This window comes from Lytechinus pictus, chromosome 6 (assembly GCF_037042905.1).
Source record: "Lytechinus pictus isolate F3 Inbred chromosome 6, Lp3.0, whole genome shotgun sequence".
NCBI lineage: Eukaryota > Metazoa > Echinodermata > Echinoidea > Temnopleuroida > Toxopneustidae > Lytechinus > Lytechinus pictus.
In genome coordinates this window covers 12,597,084-12,610,675 of record NC_087250.1, presented here as the reverse complement: position 1 = coordinate 12,610,675, position 13,592 = coordinate 12,597,084, and positions in this window count along the sequence as shown.

Genomic DNA, 13,592 nt, shown 5'->3' with positions numbered 1-13,592 from the left:
TAGGGAGATCCGCCGCCGTGGGAGGCTGGGGCGGAGCTCGTGGTCTCGGGGAGGGTATGCGGTCACCTCAAGACGCGATCGCGAGCGCGAGGTCTATTTTCGAATGAAATCAGTGGAAATAACAATTTGCATACCTGTCTATGACTATGGCCATCTGATTCTGACCCAGGCCAGGGCCAGGCATGATCTAGAGCTAGACCAAAAGCTTCGGTCTCTGTTCAGCTGTTAATTATAGAAATGATGATTGATACAATGTCATGTCATGAATCATTGAATGACTTGACTTTGTCTTTGGACTCTTGAGTCTTTGCCTTTTGGAGTTTGGGGAAAAACTCAATTTGCATTGCAGCCATTGATTGGATTTGAAAAAATATATATATATATGTTTTAGCACTTTTGGGCTGTCATGCACTTAAACTAAGGACAAGTCCACCCCAACAAAAAAATGATTTGAATAACAAGACTCAAGTCAAGAGAGAAATCCAACATTAAGCATAACAAATTAACACTGAACATTTTATCAAAATCAGATGTAAAATAAGAAAGTTATTGCATTTTAAAGTTTTGCTTAATTTCACAAAAACATTATATGCACATCCTGGACCTGATTGGTATGCAAATGAGGAGACTGATGACGTCATCCACTCACTATCAGTAGAGGCGCACGGCCAATATTGGAGACTGTCTCCAATGTGGGAGATTATCTCCAATATCAGAGACTTTTGTAAAGAATTTGGGTATCCAATTTCAGAGACAGTCTCCAGTTTTGGATACCAATTTCCTTTGTTTACATTTGCTGCAAAAGGATTACCTTGGCGGCAAATAAAAATGTGATTAGCAGATTCCTCATGAAAAATTACCCCTTTTCACCGTCTACTTTAAAAATTCACCATCTACTTTTGTTTTGATAAGGATTTTTGTTGTCAATCACACACAAAACAAATGGGCTTCTGACCTCAGTGAGACAAAATTTTGGGTGGAAAAAATCATGCTTTTGTTGGTGTTGTTTCTTTTGTCCTTTTGCAAAGCAAGTCTCCAATGTGGGAGATTGTCTCCCCTATTGGAGAGAGTCTCCCATATTGGCCGTGCGCCTCTACTGACTATTTATTCTGTATTTAGTATATGAAATCAGGCCTTAAATTTCGTCATTTTTAGGGCAAGGCCAGTTTGGCCTTGAAATACCTCATATTTTTTAGGGCACCAAGGCCACTACAAAGGGCACCAAGGCCAAAATCTTTTTCCAAGAAGGGCATCAAAGGCCATTTTTTTCGGTATCCTTTTTTTAGATGTCGAATGTATTTAAACTTGTAAAGGGTGCTACATAACCTTTTTTATTTCTAAATAGTTGGACAATACTTGCCCGAATTATTTCACTTGCCCCCCAAAAAATATTTCAAAACAAGATTTTCCCGGGGATCAACGTTCTCGCTACCACGCGTCACGGTTGGCGGGCGCCGCCAAGCCTGAAAATTTTCAGGGCAAATCCGCCAACCCTGAACTTCCCCGACAACCGTGGCCGACAACTGTAAAGCAGGCCTAGATCTACACAAAAACTGAATAATATATAAAAATAAATAATCTGCTTTTCAGATCCTAAAATAAACTTGTCGATTATTTCGTCCACGATTTCTTCCCGGGATTTCTTTGACTCACTCACTACTAGTCTATACGATACGACCTCGACTCGAGGCCCAATCTCTTTTGTGGGAAGCGCGAAGATGTTTACCTCGCATTTGCGTATCGCATTGCTCACATTATTTACGTCTTTAAAATGGTAGTAAATACGCTCAAAAACAAGTGAGGGGAGAGGGGGTATCGTGGGTTACTGGCTTGGGCAATGTAATTTAGATTAATACGAATTTCAGTTGATATTGTCACTTATTATGTCAAAAATAAAGTGTGTCAAAATTACTATCAAAATTCGATCGAAATATAGTTTCATCTCGTCCCAGGCCCCAGCCTTTATAGCTACATCTACATGAATTCATTGAATGCATTTCTGATGACACTGTCGTAGAGCGAATTGAGAAAAACTATTCAAAGATCACGTTAATAATGACAAAGCCAATGGAATGGATTGATATAATGTCCAACTCATTTACTTACATCAAAAATGATTTATTCACATTTAAATTCCGATTTTATTCCATTATTTCCAAAGTCTTGATCTCTACGTCGATCTTTTGAAACTGTTGATTAATTTCGCGACGGCGTGTCTACCAAGTTCTGTGCCACTGCACTCGCGCTCGCAACGGTCACATTCATAATACAAATCGCACATGGCATCAAAATCCTTGATCCGGGGATCCGATAGTCTTCCAAGATTAGATGGGATCCAAAACTAATTTAATTTGATTTTTTTCATATATTCATTGAATCTGTTATAATTTTCATAATTAATAATCTTTATTAATATTATTCACATTTTTTAACATTACGACTCATTTTTTTTATGTGAGTTATACGTACAGTGTATTTTCATTTGTATTGTCCTTTATTACTCTTTGCCTGCCAATTAAATAATGAGCGCACCTGTCACGGGCCTGAGAAATGTTTTTAGTCATCACAGTGAATGCTTTATGAATTTGTTGTACAATTGCTTAACTACGATTTAAAACAAAATATCATTTGAAATTAATTTGTGTAAAGGAAAAAAAGAGAATGGGGGTGGCCGTGGGCAATGTAGATGAAAAGATGGAATGTTTGTGACTTTGTGGGGAGGGGATTAAGTTCGTAGCGAATGAAATTGATATTCATTTATGGATGTGTCTACTGTGATTATGGCTGCATAATCTTTATGGCGATCGGAAAATCCACCTTGGGTCGGGAGAGGTACGTGATTCAATAGATTTCGATAGAAGTACACATTCAACAAAGTGGAATTGGCAATTCATTCACAGATATTCGTTTCAAGTACGAATTATTGAAGTTGATATGTGTGAACGTTTTAGAGGATATCGGATGTATATCGTTTTTTCACGCCCACAATGAGTTGCTAGTATAATTTTAATATCGTTGGATGAATTTTTCAAGTTCACTTATGTCTTTATGTTTTATATCGGAATTGTGCTTTTAATATATGAGTTATATCTTGGCAACGTCGTTAGCCTAATTATACTGCGAGTGGATGATATTTATGAAATGAGTTGGAATGTGAACGAGACGCCCCAAAGCCGATGGCACGTGATCTAATTAGTATTCACTTTCTGGGTTGAGCCAATCATTGTGCTTGAAAACGGGTTTCCCCGAATTCCCGCCCTTGGAATGTGTCCCACGTGTGTGACCTGTTAACCTGTTGTTTGAGTGCGAATCAGCTGATTTCGTGACCTCAAAAACTCTTCATGGTGTTTACGCTGGATGGGGGCTATGAAATTAAGAAGATCTTTCTCTTTTATTCATTTTTAATAAACTGTTCGTGATTTTCAAACTACACCTATGGTGATATTGTGATGCAATTTATTGAATCACGTACCTCGATCATCCCACTCATGGTGCAAGAAAATATTTTTTAAATTCACCAAAATATACATGTAAGAAAGATTATTCGGCCGTCATCATCGGTAGAAGTATAGACACGTCTATAAAAATGTATTCGCTTCGAATATTGACTTCTTCACCAATCCCACACACACGATCTCAACATCCCCTTGTCATTGTCCACGCCACGACCCCTCCCCTATCGCTCTCTCCCTTCGACCATCCTACAACCCCACCCCTCTTCCTCTCTTTCACACACGCTGTATTTGTAGGCCTACATAATGTATTATGTAAAAATAGAAATCTTATTTCCTGTCAATTAACCTATACTTTCAAAACATTTTAAATCGCAGTTAAGAAAAACAAATTCGTAATATTAGAGTATAATGAATGACTAAAAATATTTCTCACGCTCGTGATGAGCACAGCACATTCATTATTTTATAGGTGAGTAACGAACAATACAAAGGAACACAGCAATAATTGACTGTGATAAAAGAATCTCGATTGGAAATTATTAGTATAAACATCATCAACAGAAGTCTTATAAGAGTTATAGTTTCAGTGAGTATCGAATAAACCAAACAAAAAACCATGCAAATTATATAAGTTGGGGACCCCGTCTCATGAATACCGATGCCCATTATTTGGAAGCCTCGGATTTCCAAATAATACTTCGGTCACATTTGCTCTACGGCGAGTCGAAAACAGCCGTTTTATTCATTTTTATTCAAACCACAGTAACCACCTATATTCAGCTGGTACAAAAAATGTTAAAACGGCTGTTTTCGACTCGCCGTACGGCCGCCGTAGAACAAATGTGACCGAGGTATAAAGTCGGAACAATCTTTGGATTTAATAAGGGCGTGACGCAGCGCAAGCTCAAAGGGCTACGCATGCGGTCCGTAGATGCAGTCGGTCATTGACATAAGAAACAACACGCATTCACAAAATTAATCGCACTTTCTAAGAATGTAGCGATATCGATCTGAACATTGGAAAGTATGGAGTTAATTCATCGATGTAAATAGTCTATAAACTGTAAGTATAAAATGAGATTGACTTCAATTTTTAAGTTATCAGTAATTGCCTTTCTGCTTTAATCGCAATTCGCGCAACCGTTACGGCTGTGTGGCCGGAGAAGCATTAAATAGACATAAAATGTGGTGCATTTAGCAGCAATCTAAGCTCGTCGATATTGATATTTTCGATAGCTACCGCGCTTTGCGCGGGAGGGGGGACACCCCCCTCCCGAACCCTCCCCCCGTGCGTGCTTTGCACGCACCGAGGCCGCTGTGCAGCTTGCGTCGCTTCGCGCCGCCAAGCGTCAGAGTGAACCTGGCGAGAACGTTGCCGGGGATTGATCTTCTATGTACATGTACCATTTCCTCTTTAACATGAACTGATGTACCTTGACCCTTGTACAGTATTTGTAAATTTTTTTTTTTTTTCAAAGTGATTTTATCTTGCCGTCCATGACCAAAATTAGTGTGTTGATATGCCATTTTAATGATTTCCTCTCTCATATATTTTCATGTACTTTTGTGACCGTGGCACAAAATAAAAAAGGGAATCACTGAAAATAATTATAAAAGAAGAAAAGAAAGAAAGAAATATACAAAGAGAGGAAAAAAAAGAAAGGAAGGGAGGGTGAACAAATGGGTGAAATAAAGAATGAAGGAGAGAAAGAAAAGAGATGAATGGAGAAGAAAGAAAGAAAAAGTGTAGGGGAAAAATGAAGTAAAGAAAATGAAGGGAAAAAAAATAAAAACAGTGAAAAGAAAAGTTAGAATAAAGGAAGGATGAAAAAAATAAAGGAAAGAAAAAAAGGTTCCTTCATTCTTTGAAATAAATAAAAAAGAAAAAGGAAAGAAAAAGAAAGGAAGGGATGATGAATGAATGTTTGAAAGAAAAAAAGGAGAGAAAAAAAAAAGAAGGTAAGAAAAAAACAGGATGAATGAAGGAATGAAGGAAAGAAAAATGTTTCCTTCTTTGAGAAAAAGAAAGAAGAAAAACAGGAAGGAAGGGAATAGCAAAAAGGAAAAAAAAAGAAAAAAAAAGATTTAAAGGATAAAAGAGAGGAAGGAGAGAATGAAAAAAAAGAAAATAATAGAAGGAGAGAAAGAATAAAAAGAGAAGGGAGAGGAAGGGAAAAGGAAGCAAAGAAAATTTTAAGAAAAGAAAGAATGAAGGAAATAAAAAAAGAAGGAGAGTATTAAAGAGAAAGAAGGAAAGAAAGAAAGAAAAAAGAACAATGAGGGACATGTAAAGAAGGAAAGAAGGAAGAAAATAAATGAACACAGAAAAATAGGAAGGAAAGCTAGGAAATAAGAAATAAAGATAGATGGAATGGAAAAGGGAATTCAGAAAAGATAGGACGAGAGAGAAGGAATGGAAAAAAGAAAGAGAAAAAGAAAAATCAGGAAGATAAGAAAGAATAAGGGAAAGGAAAAGAAAAGGAATGAAAGGAAGAAAAGAATGAATCAAAGAGAGAGTGAAAGCAAGAAAAGAATGAAAGTAGGAAAGAAGAAAGAGGGAGTGACAGAAAGAATGAAAAGAAAAGAAGAGAGGAAGGGAGCAAAAAAATTAGGAAAGAAAGAAGAAAGGAAATAAAAGAAGGAAGGAAATAACAAAAAATGAACAGAGAGAAATGATCAGGAAAGAAAGCTAGGAAAGATCTGCAATAAGATAGAACCAAAAAAAAAATCAAGCAGGAAGGATAGAAGAAAGGATGAAGAAAAAAAGGATAAAAAAGAAAGAAAAATGAAAGAAAGAATGCAATAAAGAAAGAAATGAAGAAAGAATTAAAGAGGAAAAAATTGTCAAACTTCAAGCAAACAAAACAAATGTAATCATCTAACAAAAATCTTACTGATATTTGCTTTTTTTAATAATATTTCTAAAAATTGTTAGAAATAGAAAACTAAAATGTATTTGAAACGAATAAAATTTCAAAGTAAAACATTGTCAAACTTAAAAATTAGGTGAAACATCGCGGCATCACACCTACACAGGATAGGCATCTCTCTTCCCATCGCCGTGTCTTGTTATCGGTGCGAAGAAGACTCAAAATAAAAGCTGAACAACGAGACCGATCTAGTAATGAAAACTCAATAACTTGCTCCTCCGATTACATCACCAAATGATTAATCTGAGAATCTATTACATGTAATTATAAAAATTTCCTGCCGATTATGTGATTATTTTGTTGGAAAAACTGTTAATCATGTGAGATTGTTCACTTCATTCAGAGTTAGCAAATCTCCTCCGATCATGCAAGCCTGCCACACACAACACAGGCAGGCAGGCCAGGCCACGTGCAGCAGCTAGTATGTATGTACACTGCATGCTGACTTTGCGTGTGTCTGTGTGTAGATCCAAGAAAATCTCGGAAAATGGCTTGCAGTTTGAATTGAGAGAAGTTGTTAACTTTGATTTTTTTATCTCTCTCTTCTGTATTTTTGCTTGTGAAATATGGGAGAACTTTTTAAACTTTAATCTCACACTGAGAAAGGGCATGACCAGTTTTGAAAAAAGGGCACGTCGGCCAGTCAGAAAAAAAGGGCACGGCCTTGTTGGCTATGAATTGATAATTTTTTGTAAGGGCATCCCGGCCAGTTATCGGGGCATCGACGGCCTGGCCGTCGATTAATTTATGCCCTGTGAAATATTCTAATTTTATCCTCATTGTCAAGTGAAACAACGATTTATTCCCCCTGAACATTAGCATTGTTCATATGGTTCAGTCAAGTTGGTCCTTGTTGTCAAATCTGTAAAAATATTAAATATTGTATTTTTCAAACAATAAAAAACAAAAGAAATAGTGAGTAAGGGACATCATCGACTGTCTCATTTGCATGTCACCGAGTTGTGCATATCAATGTTTTGTGAAAAATAAACGAAACTTTATAAAATGTCATAATAACTTTCTTATTTTACATCCGATTTTGATGAAATTTTCAGTGTTACGCTTGTTTGATTTTTCTCTATTTATTCAAAGATTTTTTTCTGGGGTGGACTTGACCTTTAAGAAATGTTGTGTAATTTTGACTGACGTTGCCAATTTTGGAACTTGTGTGAAAAAATGTGTTATTACTTATTTTGGAGTGAAAATAATTATGATTTTATTTAGGGTCTACAAGTACATGTAAATTCCATCAAAAACAGAATACATGATTTCATGGTCAATTGCATCCCATACTTGTAATTTGAAAAACAGATGAATGATAAAGGTCAAGCTCTGATGGAAGATATTAGCACATACAATGCAGTGATAAGCCTGTGATTATAGTCTAGGAGATGGGGGGCTTTATTCAGAATTTTTGGTGGGGAAGGTTTGACAGGCTTATCCGGGGTAAAATTGTGTGCTGATTCCAAAAATGTCAGTCTTATTGACCGTACTCACGACATTTTAGCCATTTTGGCCAATTATTGACCAAAAATGACCAATTTGACCATGCTTTGGAAAATGGTCCCTTAACAGAATGCTTATGTGCCCACATCCAATTAAAAGGGTCTATCCTAAGTAAAAATTCACCCAGATTTGAGATAAAGTGGTTTCATTTGCCAAATCACAATAGAAGTGGTCATTTTGGCCACGTTTTGACCAAAAATGACCATTTTCCTGAATTTTTTGTCCGAAATGTGTTACACATATTAATCAGAATTACGATTGGATGTCTTTAGAAATCCACATTTATTTTTAAAATGTGCGCTAGATCATAACAATCAACCTCATGTAATTTATTCCGTCAGTTTTGACATATGAGGGTCATTTTGGGTACTTTAGACATAACTGACCATTCGCTCAGTTTTGCATAATAAACTGTGCAAATCGGAAGGAATTTGAGGTCTTCAGCTTGTTTTATATTCTTCCCTTGTAAAATGGGAATGCACTTAAAGATCTATCTTGTGTAGAATTCTATGTTGATTCCAAATATATCAGTCTTAATGACCTTATCCAAGAGCTTATGTCATTTTGGCCACTTATGGCCCTCAAAATGACCAATGACATCAGTTCAATAATTTATTTAAAAATATTTTCAATGTTACCAGAATCGTAACAAGCCTGTGATGTGACACCAAATATTGATGTGTTAATTCTTTAAATTGAACATCTCAAAAAGTATTTTGATCTCATGTAACTTATTCCATCAGTTTTGACATAATTGTGAGGGTCATTTTGGGTATTTTAGACATTACTGACCATTCGCTCAGTTTTGCAATATAAACTGTTCAAATAGGCAGGAAATTTAGGTCTTTAGCATGTTTTTCTTCTTCCCTTATAAAATTAAATGCATTAAAAAGTCCTTCTTGTGTAGAATTTTATGCTGATTCCAAATATATCAGTCTTATGACCCTATTCAACAGCGTGTGGTCATTTTGACCACTTCTTGCCCTCAAAATGACCAATGACATCAGTTCAGTTTATCCAAAAATACTTTAAATGTTACCAGAATCGTAACAAAGTGTGTGCTGTGGCACCTAACATTGGTGTATTAATCCTTTGAATTGAACATCTCAAAAGTATTTTGACCTCATGTAAGTGACCTAGGGTCATTTTGGATACTATAGACATATATGTATCTGACCATTCGCGCAGTTTTGCATAATAAACTGTGCAAATAGGTGGGGATTTTAAGGCCTTCAGCGTATCTTTTCTTCTATGGAAATGCATTTAAAGGTCAATCTTGTGTAGAATGTTATGCTGACTCCAAATATATCAGTCTTAACAAGCCTATTAAATAGCTTATGGTCATTTTGGCCACTTTTTGTCCCTCAAAATGACCAATTCCATCAGTTCAATACTGAAATTTATCCAAAAAAAAATTGAATGTTACTACAATCGTTACAAGGAAGTGCCGTGACACCTATCACTGGTGTTTATGAATCCTTTAAATTGAGCATCCAAAAAGTATTTTGAACACCTTGGTCATTTTGGCCACATTGACCACTACCCAATGTGTATACTAATTAAGCCTATATCGAACATGGCGAGGAGACATTCAGGATTGCGTTAAAATTAGCATCAATTATTGTTAAATGTGAATAGTTTGAAAGTTACGGGGTGTAAATCAATGCAATGATTCCATATAAGCCAGTGTTATTGGCCTATTACTATTGGACCCTGTGGTCATTTTGATCATTTTTTCCTCAATATGACTAGTAACCACACATTCTTTGGTTTGAAAAGGGCTCAAATGTTGCTTAATATCATTATCAGCGTGAGCTACGACAACAATAATCAAAAGTGTTGAAAAATATGATAAAACCTTCAAATCGAGTACCTATACATAAGGTTGTTTGACCATGCACTTTGGTCATTTTCATGATTTTAGGCTCACTGACCTCTTCGTAAATATTAATGGAAACTTCAATTATAGCGGGTAGCAAATTCAGGAATTAGATATTTTTACATAATTTAATGCTAGATAGGACATATAACCAAACTTTCTGAAGTAGATTAATACAATGATTCCAAATATATCAGTCTTAATGACTATTTACAAACTAGTGGTCATTTTGGTCGCTTTTGGTCCCTGCAATTACCAATTACAATTGCATGAATAAAAAAAATCAAATTTTGTTGTGTATTTTTGAATCAGTGACAAATCGTTTAATTCAATATGGTATGATCAATGGTACATAATCAAAATTTGACAATTTGGGTCATTTTGGCTACTTTGACCATTTATCCAATGTGTGAATTTTGAAATAAACATGATTGAGCAGCAATTGTAGGTCTATGAAAGTGCGTTCAATCCCTTTTATTGGAAATATTTAAAGGCTCACCTTGAGTAAGAATTGTACCAAATATCTTGCGACTGTTTACCGTGGCCCCTTTGGTCACTGTATGGTCCTAAAAAGCCAGCAATATTTACCTTCTTTAAAGTCAAATTATACTGAGAATCTTTACAAAGCAATATTGGTCACAGTGGACTTCATGAAGAGTTTTGACCATCATTCATTTTGACCATCTTGGAGTTTTTTGTACAACGCTTCAAAAACCTCATATTTACCCTGAATTCTTTTGAAGAAATGCTTGGTAATAAAACACATTCTATATGAAATTATTCTCTGTGCCGATTTTTGGCCACTCTAACAATTTAGGGCAAGTTTTCCACTTTCAACTTCACCAATCATGCCAATGTGAGGTTTGTGAAACATTATACATATGGCAAAGGTGGTAGAATGCATGATAGTTAAATCTATTCATGAAATTCACTTTGACCAATTGCTTTGTAATGACGCACCTTTGAATTGAGGATTAGTGCCTTCATCCAGAACATATGGAATGATGTTCTGGCTGTTGAAGGAGCAGGCAGTGACCAATTGGGCCACAATAGACCGTAGATAGGTATTTGGAAAAAAAGTTACTCAATGTGAGCTTGTAATATTTCTAATCGAAAGGGATTGAACGCATTTGCATAATTGCTCCACAGTCATGTTTATTTACTGCTAAAGTTATACACTGCAAAAACTCTGCATGGTGTTGATTTATCATTAGCCCGGAATTTATATATGTCCACACCAGATAAGTATTGAAACAACACCAGTTTTGAATCAAGCCGATGCTGTTTTAATACTAATTGGTGTTGTATAAACACCTTTCTGGTGTTAGACCAAAACGTAACTGGTGCTGTTTAACACTTCTCTGGTGTGGACATATATAAATTCCGGGCTGGTGTTAAATCAACACCGGAGTTTTTGCAGTGTACATTATATAAAATGGTCAAAGTGGCCCAAATGACCAAAATGGTCACAACATTTTGATTACGTACTGTTAGTAATATTATATTGAAATCAATAAGTAATTCGTCACTTATTATAATTGATATAAAACATCTTATTAACAACACAGAGCAACAACAACATTTGAATCTTTTTTGATACATTTAGATGTCATTGGTCATTGTCGGGACCAAAATGACCACTAGCTCATAAATGGTCATTAAGACTGATATGTATATATGGAATCATTAAATTAATCTACTTCAGAAAGTTTAGGGTTATGTCCTAACACTGAATGATGCTAAAATGTCTCATTCCTGAATTTGCTGTCCCATATATGTGAAGTTTCTATTTACATTTACTATATGGTCAAGGTGGCTAAAATCATGAAAATGACCACAGTGCATAGTCAAACACCTTATATGCTCGATGTAAAGGATTTTATCACATTTATCAACACTCTTCACTGATTATTGGTAGTTCTTGCTGATAATGATACTAACCAACATTTGAGCCCTTTTTTAATCATCAAAGCATGAATGGTCTCTGGTGAGGATAAAGTGGTCAAAATGACCACAGGGTCCAATAGTTAGGCCAATAACACTGGATTATGTGGAATGATTGTACTGATTTTCACCTAAAAGCTTTCAAACTTTCCCCATTTAACAATAATTGAAGCTAATATTAACGCAGTCCTGATTGTCTCCTCACCATGTTCGCTACAGGCTGAATTAACATTCACATTGGACAGGGGTCAAGCCCAGGGGTCAAGGTGGCCAAAATGACCAAGGTAGTCAAAATACTTTGGGGATGTTCAATTTCAAGGTTTCTTACACAAATGTTAGATCCTACAGCACACCCTTGTTACGATTCTGGTAACATCCGAAGTATTTTTTGATAAAATGAACTGATGTCATTGGTCATTTTGAGGGCAATAAGTGGCCAAAATGACCATAAGCTGTTGAATAGGGTAATTAGGATTGACATATTTGGAATCAGCATAAAATTTTACAAAGGTTAGAACCTTAAATGCATTCCCATCTTATAAGAGAAGAATATAATACACGCTGAAGACCTCAAATTCTTGCCTATTTGAACAGTTTATTACGCAAAACTGCGCGAATGGTCAGTAATGTCTAAAGTACCCAAAATGAACCCATATGTCAAAACTGATGGAATAATTTACATGAGGTCAAAATATTTTTGAGATGTTCAATTTAAAGAATTAATACACCAATATTTGGTGTCACAGCACACCCTTGTAACGATTCTGGTAACATTCAAAGTATTTTTTGATTAATTGAACTTATGTTATTGGTCATTTTGAGGGCCATAAGTGGCCAAAATGACCATAAGCTGTTGAATAGGGTAATTAGGATTGACATATTTGGAATCAGCATAAAATTTTACACAAGATAGACCTTAAATGCATTCCCATCTTATAAAGGAAGAAAATAATACACGCTGAAGACTTCAAATCTTTGCCTATTTGAACAGTTTATTACGCAAAACTGAACGAATGGTCAGTAATGTCTAAAGTACCCAAAATGACCCTCAAATGTCAAAACTGATGGAATTAGTTACATGAGATCAAAATACTTTTGAGATGTTCAATTTAAAGAATTAATACACCAATATTTGGTGTCACGGCACACCTTTGTAACGATCCTGGTAATACTGAAACATTTTTAGATAACTTGAACTGTTATTGGTCATTTTGAGGGCCATAAGTGGCCAAAATGACATAAGCTCTTGGATAGGGTCATTAAGACTGATATATTTGGAATCAGCATAAAATTCTACACAAGATAGACCTTTAAATGCATTCTCATTTTATAAGGGAAGAATATAAAACAAGCTGAAGACCTCAAATTCCTTCCGATTTGCAGTTTATTATGCAAAACTGAGCGAATGGTCAGTTATGTCTAAAGTACCCAAAATGACCCTCATAGGTCAAAACTGACGGAATAAATTACATGAGGTTGATTGTTATGATCTAGCACACATTTTGAAAATAAATGTGGATTTCTAAAGACATCCAATCGTAGTTCTGATCAATATTTGTAACACATTTCGGACAAAAAATTCATGAAAATTGTCAATTTTGGTCAAAACATGGCCAAAATGACCACTTCTATTGTGATTTGGCAAATGAAACCACTTTATCTGGAATCTGGGTGAATTTTTACTTAGGATAGACCCTTTTAATTGGATGTGGGCACATAAGCATTCTGTTAAGGGACCATTTTCCAAAGCGTGGTCAAATTGGTCATTTTTGGTCAATAATTGGCCAAAATGGCTAAAATGTCGTGAGTACGGTCAATAAGACTGACATTTTTGGAATCAGCACACAATTTTACCCCAGATAAGCCTGTCAAACCTTC